Source organism: Danio rerio, chromosome 21, assembly GCF_049306965.1.
Source record: "Danio rerio strain Tuebingen ecotype United States chromosome 21, GRCz12tu, whole genome shotgun sequence".
Lineage (NCBI taxonomy): Eukaryota > Metazoa > Chordata > Actinopteri > Cypriniformes > Danionidae > Danio > Danio rerio.
The window spans coordinates 50,029,943-50,047,500 of NC_133196.1; the positions used below are offsets into that span (position 1 = coordinate 50,029,943).

Consider the following 17,558-nt stretch of genomic DNA (forward strand, 5'->3'; position numbering starts at 1 on the left):
CGCCAGCAGATGGAGATGCTGTTCAATACACACTTCACACAAACACTCATACACACTCATTCACACACACACTCATACACTAGTGCCAGTGTAGTTGATCAGTTCCCCTATAGCGCATGTGTTTGGACTGTGGGGGAAACCGGAGCACCCGGAGGAAACCCACACCAACACGGGGAGAACATGCAAACTCCACACAGAAAAACCCACTGACCCAGCCGAGACTCAAACCTGTGACCTTTTTGTTGTGAGGCGACAGTGCTGACCACTGCTCCACCATGACACCCTGTTTTGAGAAATAATGAGTGAAATTGAAGTGAGTTTTTCCTTAAAACAAGCAAAATAATCTGAGATTGGGGGAAGAGTACAGAATTACTTTAAGGTGAAGGCAGGATTATTCCTCTTCCCCATCGTCAGAGTATTCTGCTTGTTTTAATGAGAAACTCTCTTCATTTGACTCATTATTTCTGAACACTATATGTTTATCTTGTGCAGAAATTGCTTCGTGATTTCAGTATGTTCAGATATCTGCACTGGAAACAGGACAGAAACTCGATCATTGTTTGGGTGTACAGGACAGATAAAGCGTAGAGAAGCTCCTTTGCATCTTCATCTGCGGTGTTGATCTTCAGATCTCCTCAGTTTATTCTCCTCTGATCCTGGGGTTCTGCTGGTCAGCGGCAGGTCAGTTTCCCAGCGGATCTGCATCAGACCTCCTCCAGGGGCACATCTGAGCTCTAATCCTCAGGAAATACGGCCGCTCGGCTCCGCTCTCCACTGCAGGGAAATCTCCCAAACTCAAAGCATCTGTAGGCCGTCCTGCTTTCCCAGAGCTCAGCCATGCTATTTTCCTCCTCGCATGTAAAGCGTAAGCCCAGCGGGGGCAACGTGAAATTAAAACAAACATCGGTGGGATCAGCCCGGGTAAATACGCAGTCATCAAAGATGGCGCTGGTGTACATGAAAGCGGCGTAATATATCCGCCATTCTGCAGCCGATCTGTTTAATCACCGCTCATGTGCAGAGAGTCAGCGCAATATGCTTAAAGCCAACATGAAGACGGCAAATCCTCATGTGGAATGAGTTCACTTCTGAAAACGCTTTGCTTATTTAGGGCTCCTTCAGTGTTAAAGTTCAGATATGAGGCTGTGTTCATGAAAGCAGCGGCTTTATACAGACATCAACACCTGCAGATGGAGTTTAGAGAACTCTGATGATAATTATACAGTCTGCATAGCACTGAATATACCTACAATAACCTTTATTTAACCAGGTAAGTCAACTGAGAACCAGTTCTCACTTACAATGATGACCTGGCAACAAAGCAGATCCAGTATAAAGCAGCAGAGACGCGATACAATAACAGACGCACAAAAGCAGATAACAACATATAAAACCAAGGAAGAATTCAACACAAGCACAGGGATCTGATACTGATGATTCAATTAATCTTTATTTCTCTAACGCTTTTACAGTGTAGACTGTGCCAAAGCAGCTTCACATAGAGGATTATAGTGAACTGAAGCTGTGTCAGTCGTGTTCAGAGCTGAAGATCAGTTCAGTTCAGTTCAGTTCAGTTCAGTTCAGTTCAGTTCAGTTCAGTGTGCTTTAATCTTCACTGCTGAGAGTCCAAACACTGAAGAGCAAATCCACCATGCAGAAACACAAGACCCAAACCAAGCAGGACAGTGGAGGAACAAACTTCACCAACTGACCAAAGTGTAGGAGATAAACCAGGAGAGAAAAGCCACTATAATAATGACTGGATGGACTTTTAAAGATGATAGAGGAATGAAAGTGTTGAGCTTCAGGGTCTGCTGTAGATGATTCCAGGCATCAGCAGCAGAAAACTAAGAAGAGGAGCGACCAAATGAAGTGCAAGTTTGGATATACAAAGGTTAATAAAACTACTAGTACTACTAGATTTCGACATGTTTCCTGAATGCTAAGATGTGAATATAGTGGAGTTTTCCCAATAAGAGTTTGATAAATGAACAGAAACCAGTGAGTTTGTGGACGTGATTGAAGAGAAGGCCAGTTCAATACAGCTGACAGTGCTGAGCATTAAACAGCGCAGCAGCTAAACCCCACTGCAGCATGCTCAATAACATCCACTGTGTGAAGAAGAGTGTTTGAAGCTGATCTGTAAATTAAATCTCCATAATCCAGAGTTGGTAATACTGTTCATTTGACCAAATGCTGCTTTGAAGAGTGCCTAAAGGAAGATTTGTGTCTATAAAGAAAACCAATCCGGGCGTTATATACAGAGAACAGAGGAGGACCAAACACTGAACCTCGTGGAGCACCAGCGACGATTAGCTGATATTCATACATTCATTTTCTTTTCAGCTTAGTCCCTTTATTAATCAAGGGCTGCCACAGAGGAATGAACCGCCAACTTATCCAGCTAATGTTTCACACAGCGGATGCCCTTCCAACTGCAACCCATCACTTGGAAACATCCATACACATTCACCCTCTTACACTACGGACAATTTGTCTTACCCAATCCCACTATAGCGCATGTGTTTGGACTGTGGGGGAAACCGGAGCACCCAGAGGAAACCCACACCAACACGGGGAGAACATGCTAACTCCACACAGAAACACCAACTGACCCAGCCAAGACTCAAACCAGTGACCTTCTTGCTGTGATCGTGTGTTAAGAACCAGTTCTTCTTGCTGTGAGGTGAACGTGCTACCCACTGCGCCACCGTGCAGCCCTGCTGATATTAATATCAGATGATAATATATTAATATCATATTCTTAATGATAATAAGAGTGTGGCGACATAAAAACACACACTGTTTACTAAAATAGCTCATGTTCACATTGGCCACACAAGAAAAACACTTCATTAATGTCCTGCATACTGTCACCTCACTGCACAAACTATTGAATACGAGAAATGAATGAATATATTAAATATTAATATTTAATATTATAAATTATCACTATTATTTTGAGGATCAGTAGACTGTTATATTATTAATAACACAATCTGCATAGCAGTGGAAGGAGATAAATGGAGAACAGAGGAGGACCAAACACTGACCCCTGAGGAACACCGGGGATGATTAGCTGCTATAGTCAGGACAGAGACTCAGAAACACACACAGTTTCCTAAATGCTCATGTTCTGGGGTGATGTTCTGCGGTTTCTCCTCTCTATCACTATATGTTGTGGATTCCAGAGCTCTGTGGTCAGCAGACAGCGGTTCTCCATGCCTGCGATGCTTCACTCAGACAGTGCGCAGTGGACCTTCACCCCTGGCTCTAAATGGCCTGTCCTGTGTGTTTTTATGGGTCTGTGAGGGTCTGGAGGTCTCCGAGTGCTCCGGGTTAATCTCCAGCCAGATCAAAGGGTCATCTCCACTGATAATGCAGCGTTCCCTGATATCTGCTAATGGTTAAACACACGGCGGGATCGCCACGACTCTTCACACGGCACGCCTGAACATGCAAACCACACGCTCCAGGGTGGAGAAGAGCTCAATCAGGACATGATCATGGAGAACAGCTCACTTAACACATGATCACGGTCAGAGTCATACACATGATTTAGGACAAAACCGGCTAGGGTTTGAAGAGTTGAGTGAGTGTTTCATTCTTTCCACACCAGATTTTGTCATAGATATATACACTAGATATCACATACAGACCCTGAGCATGTGTTAATAGCGCCGCCATATTTGTACAGGGCTCCTAACACAACTGTCACTCAGCCGCACTGGTCAAGACTAAAGCCAGAGTGAAGATGCTGGACTTCAGCGCTGTGTACGGGTGTAGGAACCAGCAAACACAGAAAACAGCACAAAGGCAGAACACTTCACAGGGAAGATGTTTCAGGACACAGATTAGACCAAATGTAACAGAGAGGGGTGATAATACATCTCCATGCACACAAACACACACTCTATATCAGCAGTGCTCATGCGCTCACTGATCCATCACTGTAGAGAAGTGATGTACAACTATAATATTCCTCATTTAAACAAATATTAGCATACTGACCAGCGGGAAACTCCTGATCATACATATATATATGTATGTGTGTGTGTGTGTGTGTGTGTGTGTGTGTGTGTGTGTGTATATCTCTGGCTCTGGATTCATTTCAAAGGAATGTGTTTGCCACCCTGTACCAAAATGGCGGCTCTATTGATGCATTCTTTCTAGTAGGCAACAACAGTGTAGACGACATCTAGTGTAAATATCTATGAGATTTTGTTCATCAGCCCCCGCCAGCATTTCAGGTGATTTTCAACCCTTAGAACATTCCCTGCTGTGAATATATTGAGCATATTATATATCAAAATAACACATACAAACATGTATAACAGAGGTTAGGGAACTAGCACTCGTCAATATCTTGTGATTTGTGTTTTTGTTTTCATTGATTTCTGCTTCTGAACTGCATTATGGGAGCTGGATCTGTCCTCCAACAACATTTCATGTTGAAAAGATTGAAAAAGTGACTTTCATTGACGTTTATAATAGTTTGGAGTGATGTACAGAGCCTGGATCAGTGTTCACAAACATCTACTGGTACTTCTACTGTTATTTTACAAAGAAGTAATTCTATATATGAGTCTGCATGTTCTCCCCGTCCTCACACACACACACACACACACACACACACACACACACACACACACACACACACACACACACACACACACACACACACACACACACACACACACACACACACACACACACACGGTGAACACAGGTTACCCTGAAACCCCTCAGTGTGGGAACTGTTGTGTCTTAACGAACAGACATCAGCAGCCCAGAGGCCTGAAGCAGTGACTGAACAGTAGAGTCCTGCTCATGTGTGGTCTGACCACTGCGTCTCTCACACACTCCTGATCTGTCTGTGTGTGTGTGTGTGTGTGTGTGTTTAGGGATTTGGAGGATCAGGATGACCTGCTAATCCACAGAGTCACAGCATTGTGTCATCTGCAGGAGTGTGTGTTCATTAAGAGCCTGACACCTCCAGATCCAGCACACACACACACACACACACACACACACACACACACACACACACACACACACACACACACACACACTCGTGGGACAGGACCCGCTTAACATTATCTCGTCAGACCTGTCAAACACTCACGCATACAGATACACATCATGCAGACACACGCACACACACAAAGAACACACTCACATTTACACACACACACTAGAACAAGAGCACAGACAAATGTAATCACACACACACAAATGCAATTACACACACATACATATTCACATACGCACACACATATTACAAACAGGTATAGGCCTAAACACACACACACAAACACACACACACACACAATCATGCACAAACGTACTTACATACACATACATATGCACACACACACACTATGACACACACACACACACACACACACACACTGACTCACTCCTTCACTCACTCACCCACAAACACAGAAACAGATACACACATGCATGGACATAAAGCACACACACACACGCACACACAATCACACACAAAAAGCACACACACAAAAAGCACACACACACACACACGCACACACAATCACACACAAAAAGCGCTCATATACACACATGGACACACACACACCTCGGCCAGGCCAACAAAAGAGCTGTGTGTACATTCGCCCGGGGCCATGCAGGATTTGCGAGGACAAAAGCTCCCTAACAAGCGCTCATGCATGTGTGCAGCTCCACCCGTGTGTGTGTGTGTGTGTGTGTGTGTGTGTGTGTGTAGCGGCTCTGAGCTCATGCATTTTGCAGGACTGCTGGCTCCGGCTCCAGCTCCGGCTTCAGCTTGGGCTGCTCTGGGCTGTTTCTGGATCAGATCAGACTCATCATCGGCCACAGGAACATAATGAACATCACAAACACACACCAGAGCGTCCCGAATCACACACCTCCCTAATATACAGCATGTGGAGAATGTGTTTACTTGAAGAAAGCAGGAGAGTGTTCACTGAGGAAAGGCTCCGGCAAGTCAGAATTAAAACTCTCCCCGGTGAAAGCCTGATGGTATAATGTTATTAGTAGAAGTCAGAAGTCATGATCGGCCATTTTGATTGAGAAAACAGACACTGCCTGACACGCAGGAGCCGAACACACACTCTCGTTTCAGTCAGTGTTTGTCTGTTTGGTGTTCATGCGCAGCTTGTTGGTCCTGACAAAACCCAACATGAGTCGAGACAAAGTGACAACACGGCTTGGTGTGTACGAGCCCTAACAGATGCCAAATTACTCAAATAAATGAGCAAACAGAACCAGCATGAGTACAACACCACTCACTCAGCAGGAGACAACAACACTCACAATCAGCAGGAGACAACACCCCTTACAGAGGAGAACTTACAACCCAGAGACCCACAATAACAAAACATCTAACCTCAGGGTGCCATAGCTCCTCCCCTTCATCATCAGCTCCTCCCCTTCATCATCAGCTCCTCCCCTTCATCATCAGCTCCTCCCCTTCATCATCAGCCCCTCCCTTTAATCATCAGATCCTCCCCTTCACCATCAGCCCCTCCCCTTCATCATCAGCTCCTCCTCTTCATGATCAGCTCCTCCCCTTCATCATCAGCTCCTCCTCTTCATCTTCAGCTGCTCCTCTTCATCATCAGTATCTCCTCTTCATCATCAGCTCCTCCATTTCATCGTCAGCTCCTCCTCCTCTTCAGCTCCTCCTCCTTTTCATCATCAGCTCCTCCTCCTCTTCATCTTCAGCTGTTCCTCTTCATCATCAGCTCCTCCCCTTCATCATCAGCTCCTCCTTTTCATCATCAGCTCCTCTTCATCATCAGCTCTTCTTCATTATCAGCTCCTCCCCTTCATCATCAGCTCCTCCTCTTCATCATCAGCTCTTCTTCATTATCAGCTCCTCCCCTTCATCATCAGCTCCTCCTCTTCATCATCAGCTCTTCTTCATTATCAGCTCCTCCTCTTCATCATCAGCTCCTCCTCTTCATCATCAGCTCTTCTTCCTCATCAGCTCCTCCCCTTCATTATCAGCTCCTCCTCTTCATCATCAGCTCCTCCTCCTATTCATCATCAGCTCCTCCTCTTCATCATCAGCTCCTCCTCTTCATCATCAGCTCCTCCTCTTCATCATCAGCTCCTCCTCTTAAAGGGACGGTTCAGTGTTTGTGTAAGTTCTGTCTTCATTCACTCAGGTGTTGAGCTTGTTTAAATCCTTCAGGATATTCTGTTGAACACTACAGAAGATCTCCTGAAGAACATGGTCAATGATTACAGGTTTCCAACATTCTTCAAAATATCTTCTTTAGTGTTAGACAGAATGTCTGCAGGGAGGGTACATAATGAGTGGGTGGTGATTTCGTGTCAACTCTCCCTTGATGAGCAGATTATCTCTGCTGTGTGACATCAGCAGGTGCCTCCTCCTCCTCCTCCTCCTCCTCTTCTTCTGTGGTCTGCATCTCTTATTAAAGCGCTGTGAGTCTGACAGAGAGCAACAAAGGCTTCAGGATGTCATTTAGCGCCGCAGAGGTCAAAGTGCACAGGAACAATGAGGGTAATTAACAGCTTACAGGAGAATATGAGCTTGCGACCTGACATCTGAGTGATGGAGACTGAAGCAGACGCTCGGTGTCGAGTCTGAGTGTCTGTGAGATGACGGCTGCTCATTTATTCCACGCTCTCTTCAAACTCTTCATTCTGATTGGCTGGACGGTGTGCAGGAAACTCATTAAGGCACAGGTAACCGCAGTCAGGTTTGATCACAGCTATTAAATGAGCTTCGAGTGGTAACCATGGCAACACAAAATTACCATTATCACAATAATAGTATATTAATAAACGCATCACAGACATGCGTGATCAATTACACTTCATCATATTGAGTCAGAGCCAGAATATCTGCTCAGGATCTCTCTCATTCAGTGTCATTCATTCATTCATTTTCTTGTCGGCTTAGTGCCTTTATTAATGCGGGGACGCCACAGCGGAATGAACCCATTAATAGTGTAGTCGCTGGTTCGAGTCCTGGCTGGGTCAGTTGGTGTTTCTGTGTGGAGTTTGCATGTTCTCCCCGTGTTGGCGTGGGTTTCCTCCGGGTGCTCCGGTTTCCCCCACAGTCCAAACACATGCACTATAGGGGAACTGATCAACTACACTGGCACTAGTGTATGAGTGTGTGTGTGAATGAGTGTGATTGGGTGTTTCCCAGTACTGGGTTGCGGCTGGAAGGGCATCTGCTGCGTAAAACATATGCTGGAATTAGTGGCGGTTCATTCTGCTGTGGCGACCTCTGAAATAGAGACTAAGCTAAAGTTAAATGAATGAATGAATGAATATCTGGTATTTTTCCAGTATTGTGCAGCGCTTGCTGATGAAGTCGACTCTGTGTGATCTCACCAACACCAACATGTGCTTCACCAGGGTCTCACTATATACTCTAAAATATAGGTCAAAGGTAGCTAATGTATGTTTCTATGAGCTATTAGATATTTACACGCGCGCACACACATGCTCTCTCTCATGCGCTTCCTTCCTGTCTGCTGATTCAACAAGAGACTGAACATGTTAAGATTATAACACAACTCTATAGCTCAGCAAATGACCATTATAAAGAGTTCCACAATCAGCCGCTTGCTGTGTTAAATGATTAGCTTCAGTGTCAGGCGGTTCTTTGCATTTAAAATCCTTTAACGCACTGCAACCCCTTGATGATCCTTCACTTACATCAGCACAGATGCTGCCATATTTCAGAAGCACACTGACAAATGACGGCTAAACAACTCCTGAACACACTCCTGTGAAGAGCAGAGGACAGAAGGAAACTGTAGGAGCAGTAACACACACTTTCATCATGATCTGCTTTAATCACCGCTGCTGTCTCAGAAGAGGAGCGTCGTCTAGACTGAGCGGCTGCGTCTCATAATCCCAGAATATCCAGCAGAATCAATCTGAAACTGGAGACGCGCTGCACTCCTCAGTGTGTCTGTGGATTAATGTCACAATGCCTGGGACTGTCAGATATCTCCAGCAGCTCACCGTCTCTGTCCTGCGACTCCCTTCAGCATTATTCATCTTCTGCTGTCGTCTGTCATCCGCGGCGCTGTATTCCTCTGGAGATTCATCTTCTGCTAATTGCAATCGCTTTACTGTATTCTGAACCGATATTGCTCATGGTTTAGTATTATTACACAAACTAATCTGAATATGTATTAAGATGATGTACATATACACACACATTCACCGGCCACTAGTACACCTCACTAGTACCGGGTCAGAACTGCCTTAATCCTTCATGACAGAGATTCAACAAGCTACTGGAAATATTCCTCAGAGATTTTGCTCCATGATAGCATCACACAGTTGCTGCAGATTTGTCGGCTGCACATCCATGATGCCAATCTCCCGTTCCACCACATCCCAAAGCTGCTCTATTGGATTGAGCTCTGGGGACTGTGGAGGCCATTTGAGTACAGTGAACTCATCGTCATGTTCAGCAGTCTGAGATGATTGAGCTTTATGACGTGCTGCGTTATCCTGCTGGAAGTAGCCATCAGAAGATGGAGACACTGTGCTCATAAAGGGATGGACATGGTCAGCAGCAATACTCAGGTAGGCTGTGGCGTTGATGCTCAATTGGTACTAATGGACCCAAAGAAAATCTCCCGCACACCATTACACCACCACCACCAGCCTGAACCGCTGATACAAGGCAGGATGATCCATGCTTTCATGCTGTCTGAGCCGAGCATCTGAATGTGTCAGCAGAAATGGAGCCTCATCAGAGCAGCAACGTTTCTCCAATCTTCTATTGTCCAGTTTTGGTGAGTCTGTGTGAATTGTAGCCTCAGTTTCCTGTTCTTAGCTGACAGGAGCGGCACCCGGTGTGCTCTTCTGCTGCTGTAGCCCATCCGCCTCAAGGTTGGCCGTGTTGTGTGTTCAGAGATGCTCTTCTGCAGAGCTCGGTTGTAACGAGTGCTTATTTGAGTTACTGTTGCCTTTCTATCAGCTGGAACCAGTCTGGCCATTCTCCTCTGACCTCTGGCCTATCAACAAGGCATTTGTGCCCACAGAACTGTCGCTCACTGGATATTTCCTCTGTGTCGGAGCATTCTCTGTAAAGCCTAGAGATGGTTGTGCGAGAAAATCCCAGTAGATCAGCAGTTTCTGAAATACTCAGAGCAGCCCGTCAGAAAGCAACAACCATGCCACGTTCAAAGTCTCTTAAATCCCCTTTCTTCCCCATTCTGATGCTCGCTCTGACCAGCAGCAGATCCTCTTGACCATGTCTACATGCCTAAATGCAGTGAGCTGCTGCCATGTGATTGGCTGATTAGAAATCAGTTGGACAGGTGTACCTAATAAAGTGGCCAGTATATATATATATATGCAGGTCGGGAACGCTGAGGGTGAGTATATTCAAATGTTTGGCTGAGCTATCCCTTTAAATACACCACACTTAAACACATATGCAAACTCTTTACTAGGAATAATTTCAGCTCATTCAGAGCTAAAGCTAAAGCACTGGCCTGTCAAAGCTGAATAATAAAGACAGAGCTATCAGTCATAAGAATCAACAATAAATACAGCAGTAATACATCACTGAACAATACCCGAGACAGGTGAACTGAAAACTGCGGGACTGCCGGATACACACGCTTTAATAACAATAACAAGCACAAAACACACTTTCAAACCAGGCAACAGAGCGAGCTGCAAAACTTGTGTCCACAAAGCACGAGAGCAGACAGAGCAGAATTACAGAGACAGAGGCAGAATGAATGCCCTCTGAACAGAATAAAGATGCATTATAAATGACATGAGTCTGAATCAGAAGGCTCTGTAATACATATTAGTTAGCTGAAACGTTCCTGCACACATTTACTGCACGACTTTCTGTTTTCCCTTACTGACACACATCCTGCTGGAGTGTCTTTACTGCTATACCGACTGAAGAGTCTTTCAATAATTTACTTAGCTGATGTTAAATGACAGCACTCTTCATCTGCAATCCTCAGTCCTGAAGAGTGTTTGAAGCTCAGCGTGAGACAGAAACGGCAGGTCAAACACATATACTGGAGTTCAGCCTCCCTTCCCTGACAGACGCTGTAAATCTGCTGACTTCAACAAACACTTCTCTGCTGTTTCTCCACCAGAGACAAACGAGACGCAGACGAGCAAAAGATGAGACTCGGATAAGCAGAAAATGAGACTCAAAAGACTAGAGGACAAGACTCAGAAGATGAGACTCAGGCGAGAAGAAGAGCAGAAGATGAAGCTCAGAAAACAAGACTTGGAAGACTAGAAAACAAAACTCAGAAAAACAGAAGATGAGACTTAAAAGAGCAGAAAACGAGACTTAAATGAGTAGAAAATAAGATTCAAAAGCAGAAAACAAGACTTAAGTGAGCAGAAAATGAGCAAAAAAAACAAGACTCAGATGATTAGAAACCAAGACTCAAATGAGCAGAAAACGACACTCAGAAGAGCAAAAAAGGAGACTCAGATGAGAAGAAAACGAGTTTCAAATGAGCATAAAACAAGACTCGGAGAACAGAAGATGACACTCAGGCAAGCAGAAGAAGAGACGAAGACGAGACTCAGAAAAAAAACGAGAGTCAGAAAACAGAAAACGAGACTCAGAAAACAAGACTCAGATGAGCAGAAAGAGACTCAGATGAGCAGAAGATGAGACACGTAAAAGCAGATAACAAAACTCAAACTAGCAGAAGACAAGACTCAAACAAATGACAAGACTCAGATAAGTATAAAATGAGACTCAGATGAGCAGAAGACGAGGCTCAAATGAGAAGAAAACGAGTTTCAAATGAACAAAACAAGACTTAGATGAGCAGAAAATGAGACTCCGACAAGCAAAAGACGAGACTCAGAGAAAAGAAAATGAGAGTCAGAGAAAAGAAGATGAGAAGATTAGCAGGAAACGAAACTCAGACAAGCAGAAAAATAAACAGATGAGCAGAAAGCGAAAAAAAGAAGAGACTCAGATGAGCAAAAGAGGAGACTTAGAGAACTGAAGACAAGATGAGCACAAACTGAGACTCAAATGAACAGAAGACGAGATTCAGACAAGCTGGAGATGAGACTCAGAAGTTGGGACTCAAAGAACAGAAGATGAGACTCAATTGAGCAGACAATGAGACTCAGACAGGTGGAACAACAATACAACATTAACCATCATGTCATTATGTAGGCATGAAAGCTGTAATGTAATGTTTGCTCAGCTCAGCTTTACTACAGCCTGCCCGTCCAGCAGTTAGACCAGCACTACAGCCGCCTGAAGCCGCTTATAAAGCCTGTTCTGCTCCAGGATTCGTCTGTGTGCACGACTTTTCCAGCAGTTGCATGCATCAGTATGTGAACACGCAGAGATGGAGATCTGATCTGAGACCTGTCAGACTCTGTTTAATAAGCACTCGTCTCATTGGCTTAACTATAATAACAATGATCAGACGTAAACGTGTGCAGGCTCATCAGAACTGCAGAGCGTGAATGGAATCAGGCCATAATCACGGAGCTGGAAATGATCCGCTGTATGATTAATGCTGAATTGCGCTCGATATGTCCTGCAGTAATGCGCAGTAGTTAATGGATTAGTGGCTCCAGCTGCTCTGAATTCTGCCGTCTTGGGTTTCCTAGTTAAGGTAGAGTGCCTCCATGATGCTGTTTCAGAGATCTGTTTCATTGGCCACCTCTCGGGTTCAGCAGAGAGAGAGAAACGCTGATGTTTAATTGAAGAGCTGCAATTATGGGATACACAGCAGAACTCAAGATCCGTCTGCAGACCCACTGAACACGCTATTAGGAACATGTGTGTCTCTGCTGAAGAAAGAGACTCATTCCCTTCCAGCATGGAGACGGGTCTGAAGTCAGTCTGCTGATAGTCTGTTATAAGTCTGTTATTAGTCTGTAATCGGTCAGTTCTCATTCTTTTATTACTCTGTGTTCAGTCTCATCACACTGTTATTATATTATCAGTCTGTTAGTGTTCTGGTATTGATCTGTGAGTGGTCCCTTATCAGACTGTGATTTGTCTGTTATAAGCCTGTTATCGCTCTGTTATTAGTTATTGGTCTGTTATTGATCTATTATTACTCTGTTATTGTTCTGATATTAGTCTGTTATCAGTCTGTTATTAGTCTGTTACTGGTCTATTATAAGTGTGTTATTGGTCTGTAATTGTCTGTTGTCAGTGTGTTATTTGTCATTGGTCTGTAATTGGTCTACTATAAGTGTGTTATAGGTCTGTCATTAGTCTGTTATACGTCTGTTATTGGTCTATTATTTGTTATTGTTCTGTTATTAGTCTGTTGTCAGTATGTTATTTGTTATCGGTCTGTCATTGGTCTATAATTTGTGTGTTATTGTTATGCAATTAATTTGTTATCGTTCTGATCTTAGTCTGTTATCGGTCTGTAATCGGTCTAATATTAGTCTGTTATCAGTCTGTTATTTGTGATTGGTGTGTTATCAGTCTGTTATAGGTCTATTATTGGTCTGTTATTATTAGTCTGTTATCACTGTTTTTTGCGACTGGTCTGTTATTGGTGTATTATTGGTCTGTTATTGGTCTGTTATCAGTCTGTTATTGGTCTATTATTGGTCTGTTATTGGTCTATTATTATTAGTCTGTTATCACTGCTTTTTGTGACTGGTCTGTTATTGGTCTATTATTGGTCTGTTATTGGTGTGTTATCAGTCTGTTTTTGATCTGTTGATGGTCTTTTATTGGCGTGTTGTCTGTCTGTTCTCAGTTTGTTTTTAGTCTGTGAGTAGTTTGTTATTGATCTGTTATCAGTTTGTTGGTGGTTGAATATGGTCAGAAATGCGTTTGCTGTTGTTGGTTGTGAATATTTTTGGGGTAAATATGGAAAAGATGAAACAGAAATCGTATGAAATTTATAACAGGAGGTTTTCATGATCTGAGACTACACTTTTACACTATACAGACAAAAGAAATATGATGTAGAAAAGCTGAAGTCTCTAGGGACTATATCTTTAGCTTTTTTGTGTAGGTGCATGTGTGTATGCCTGCTTGTGTCTTTGTATGTGTGTGTATATGCGTGCGTGTGTGTATGTATGTGGGAAAGATAAACTCTGGCCTGAAGGGCTGATCTGCTTTGATGTCGACCTGATACAGTTTGTCAATGGAGATGCTGCACTTTTATGATCACATTTAGGAGCAGACACTGTCCAGATCACCAGAGGCGTCAGACTGCAGCTATAAAACACACAAGACACACATACACACACACACACACACACACACACACACACATACACACATACACACATACACACAGAAATACTCTCTCACACACATATACTGATCCCCCCCCCCCCCCCCCACACACACACACACACACACACACACACACACACACATACACACATACACACATACACACAGAAATACTCTCTCACACACATATACTGATCCCACACACACACACACTTATTTAAAAAAGGTGTTATACCCTTTCATTGTCACACCTTTACTTTGGATAAACACACTGAATACAAAACAGACATAACCCCTCAGCTCAGTGTGTGTGAGTGTGTAGTGGAGGTTTTGTGTACATGTCTCAGTCTGAAGATGCTGATCTGGACTCCTCCTGTTGGACGCTCTGTTGTTCTGCAACACATGCAGCTGGTCTGACAGACGCTCTCTGCTTGTGTTTGTGTGTGAGTGTGTGTATGCATGCATGTATATGTGAGTGTGTACAGTTCTGCTTGTGTGTATGCATGAGTGTGTGTGTGTGTGTGTGTGTGTGTGTGTGTGTGTGTGTCAGGCCTCTTTATACCAGTGCAGTGTTTGTGGCTCTAATGCATTGACTCTGACCTCACGTGTGTAAATCAGGCAGAGCTTCAGATCTCCTGCTGCCAGTGTTTGGACTGAGCCATATTTCACACACGTGAGCTGAGAGAGTGTGTGTGTGAGTGAGTGTGTGTGTGTGTGTAGGAAAGGCCTGTGATCTGCTTGCTCTGCTGCTGATGTGTGTGGAATAATAGTTTTTGGAAATATCCCCCTGCTGTTGATAATCAGAGTAAACAACACTCGCCTGCTTCACTGCATCAGCGCTTCACTCCACATCTGCAGGACAGATCTGATGGCCAACAGGTGGCGCTGCGGTCTGATTCTGCTCCAGCATCATCTTGAAATCACACTGTAAAAGAGGAATACCAGGGAGATCTTTACTTTCCTCTGTATACATTAGAAAGTGTCCAGTTAAACTACAGCCATCAGCATTTGATTTGATTTGATCTGAAATACACTTTAGATCAGGAGTACTTCAGTGTTCTTGACTCATACTCTCTGTGTTTCTGGCCTGTACCTGTTCACTCACATACTCCACAGTATAATCATATACTCCTAGTGCTCTTGGCTTGTAGTTGCTTGTGCTCTTTTGATTGAGCGGCCTGTTTAATATTTTGTTACGGCTCAACCGCTAACCATAACCATAACTATAATCATTACCGTAACCCTGAGGAGTCTGTAAACTGGCTGAAACATCAACACACATCTGCCGCGGAGAAACCCCATATGACGAATACTGTAGTCATTTACAGCAATACTGTAGTGTTCCTGAACTATTAAAACACTCAAGTAAAAGTAAAGAACAACTATAGTGATTGATCTGCTGTGGTGATTCTACAGTCGCTATGGAAACACAACAACTATAGTGATTGATCTGCTGTGGTGATTCTACTGTTGCTATGGAAACACAACAGCTATAGTGATTGATCTGCTGTGGTGATTCTACTGTTGCTATGGTAACATGAAAACTACAGTAATTGATCTGCTTTAGTACATGATTACTACACAAACATGTGAGAGCAGACGGCTGAAAAGCTCTGTGTGTGTGTGTGTGTGTGTGTGTGTGTGTGTGTGTGTGTGTATGACCGTTTGCATTAGCATGTGCATGCATGTATAATTACATTTGTGTGAGTGACTTTGTGTGAGCATGTGTTTGTGTGTGTGTGTGAGTATATGTGTTTGAGCATGCATGTTGTATGTGTGCGCATGTGTGTGTGTGTGTGTGTGGTCTGGTGATTGTGCCGCTGTCATCAGAGCACACAGGAAGGATTATCCTCTCTGAGTTTCTGACAGGTGATCTCCATCAACAGTCGTGAACACACTCATAAACACACAGCATTCACACACTCACGTTCCTCACCAGCTTCATCATGTGCTGCTCTGCACAGCTGTGTGTGTGTGTGTATGAGGATGTGTGAACATAAGTGAAGTTCATCAGCTTCTGTGTTGATCACGGTAATCTGTGTGTGTGTGTGTGTGTGTGTGTGTGTGTGTGTATGTGTGTGTGTGTTTCTGTGTGTGTTTCAGCTCATCTGAAGACCCGAGCTCTGCAAGACTCCACAGGCCTGAGCAAACTGGAGCAGCTCCATATTCACAACTGTGTGTGTGTGTGTGGGCGTGTCTGAGTGTTTGTGGGCGTGTTTGGTGTGTATGTGGGCTTGTTTGACTATGTTTGTGTGTCTGGATGTATTTGGGCATGTCTCAGTGTATGTGGGCGTGGTTATGTGTATGTGGGCGTGTCTGTGTATATGCGGGCGTGTTTGGGGTATATGTAGGCATAGTTGGGCAGTATGTGGGCGTGTTTGGGCAGTATGTGGGCGTGTTTGGGCAGTATGTTGGCGTGTTTGAGTGTATGAGGGTGTGTCTGAATGCATGTGGGGGGGGGGGGGGGGTTAAGGTGTATGTGGGCTTTTTTCCAGTGTATTTGGGCATGTTTGGGTGTATATGGGCAGTTTTGAGTTATATGTGGGTATGTGTGAGTGTACATGGATGTATTTGAGTGGGTTTGACTGTATGGCTCCATCATGTGCAGGGCCGGTGCGTCCATAGAGGAAACCTAGGTGTCTGCCTAGGGCGGGTGAATATAGAGCGCGGCGTCCGCGACACCTCCCTCACCACCTGCCTCCTCAGTTTAGTCCGTGACACCTCCCTCACCCCCACCCCCCCAAACATTTCGGGTTGAGGGGGGCGTGATCGTCCTCTGCCTAGAGCGGCAGATCAGCTTGCTCCACCCTGATCGTGTGAGTAGGGGAATGTGTAGGTTGCTGGAGAATAATAACAGCACAAAATATTCAGAATTATCTGTCATTACCGACACTACCTCTATCTGACCTGATTGGAATGATGATGCTCTGGTCTTCAGAAAGCATGGATCATCCTGCCTTGTATCAGCGGTTCAGGCTGGTGGTGGTGGTGTAATGGTGTGGGGGAGATTTTCTTTGGGTCCATTAGTACCAATTGAGCATCAACGCCACAGCCTACCTGAGTATTGCTGCTGACCATGTCCATCCCTTTATGAGCACAGTGTCTCCATCTTCTGATGGCTACTTCCAGCAGGATAACGCAGCATGTCATAAAGCTCAATCATCTCAGACTGGTGAACATGACGATGAGTTCACTGTACTCAAATGGCCTCCACGGTCACCAGAGCTCAATCCAATAGAGCAGCTTTGGGATGTGGTGGAACGGGAGATTGGCATCATGGATGTGCAGCCGGCAAATCTGCAGCAACTGTGTGATGCTA

General features: G+C 44.4%; 1 protein-coding gene across 1 annotated transcript in view; it reads left to right on the forward strand.

Annotated features, from left to right (window-relative positions):
* The window catches only part of sec24a (SEC24 homolog A, COPII coat complex component), a 113,366-nt gene that overhangs the window by 83,879 nt on the left and 11,929 nt on the right, over nt 1-17,558 (forward strand). The window lies entirely within an intron of this gene.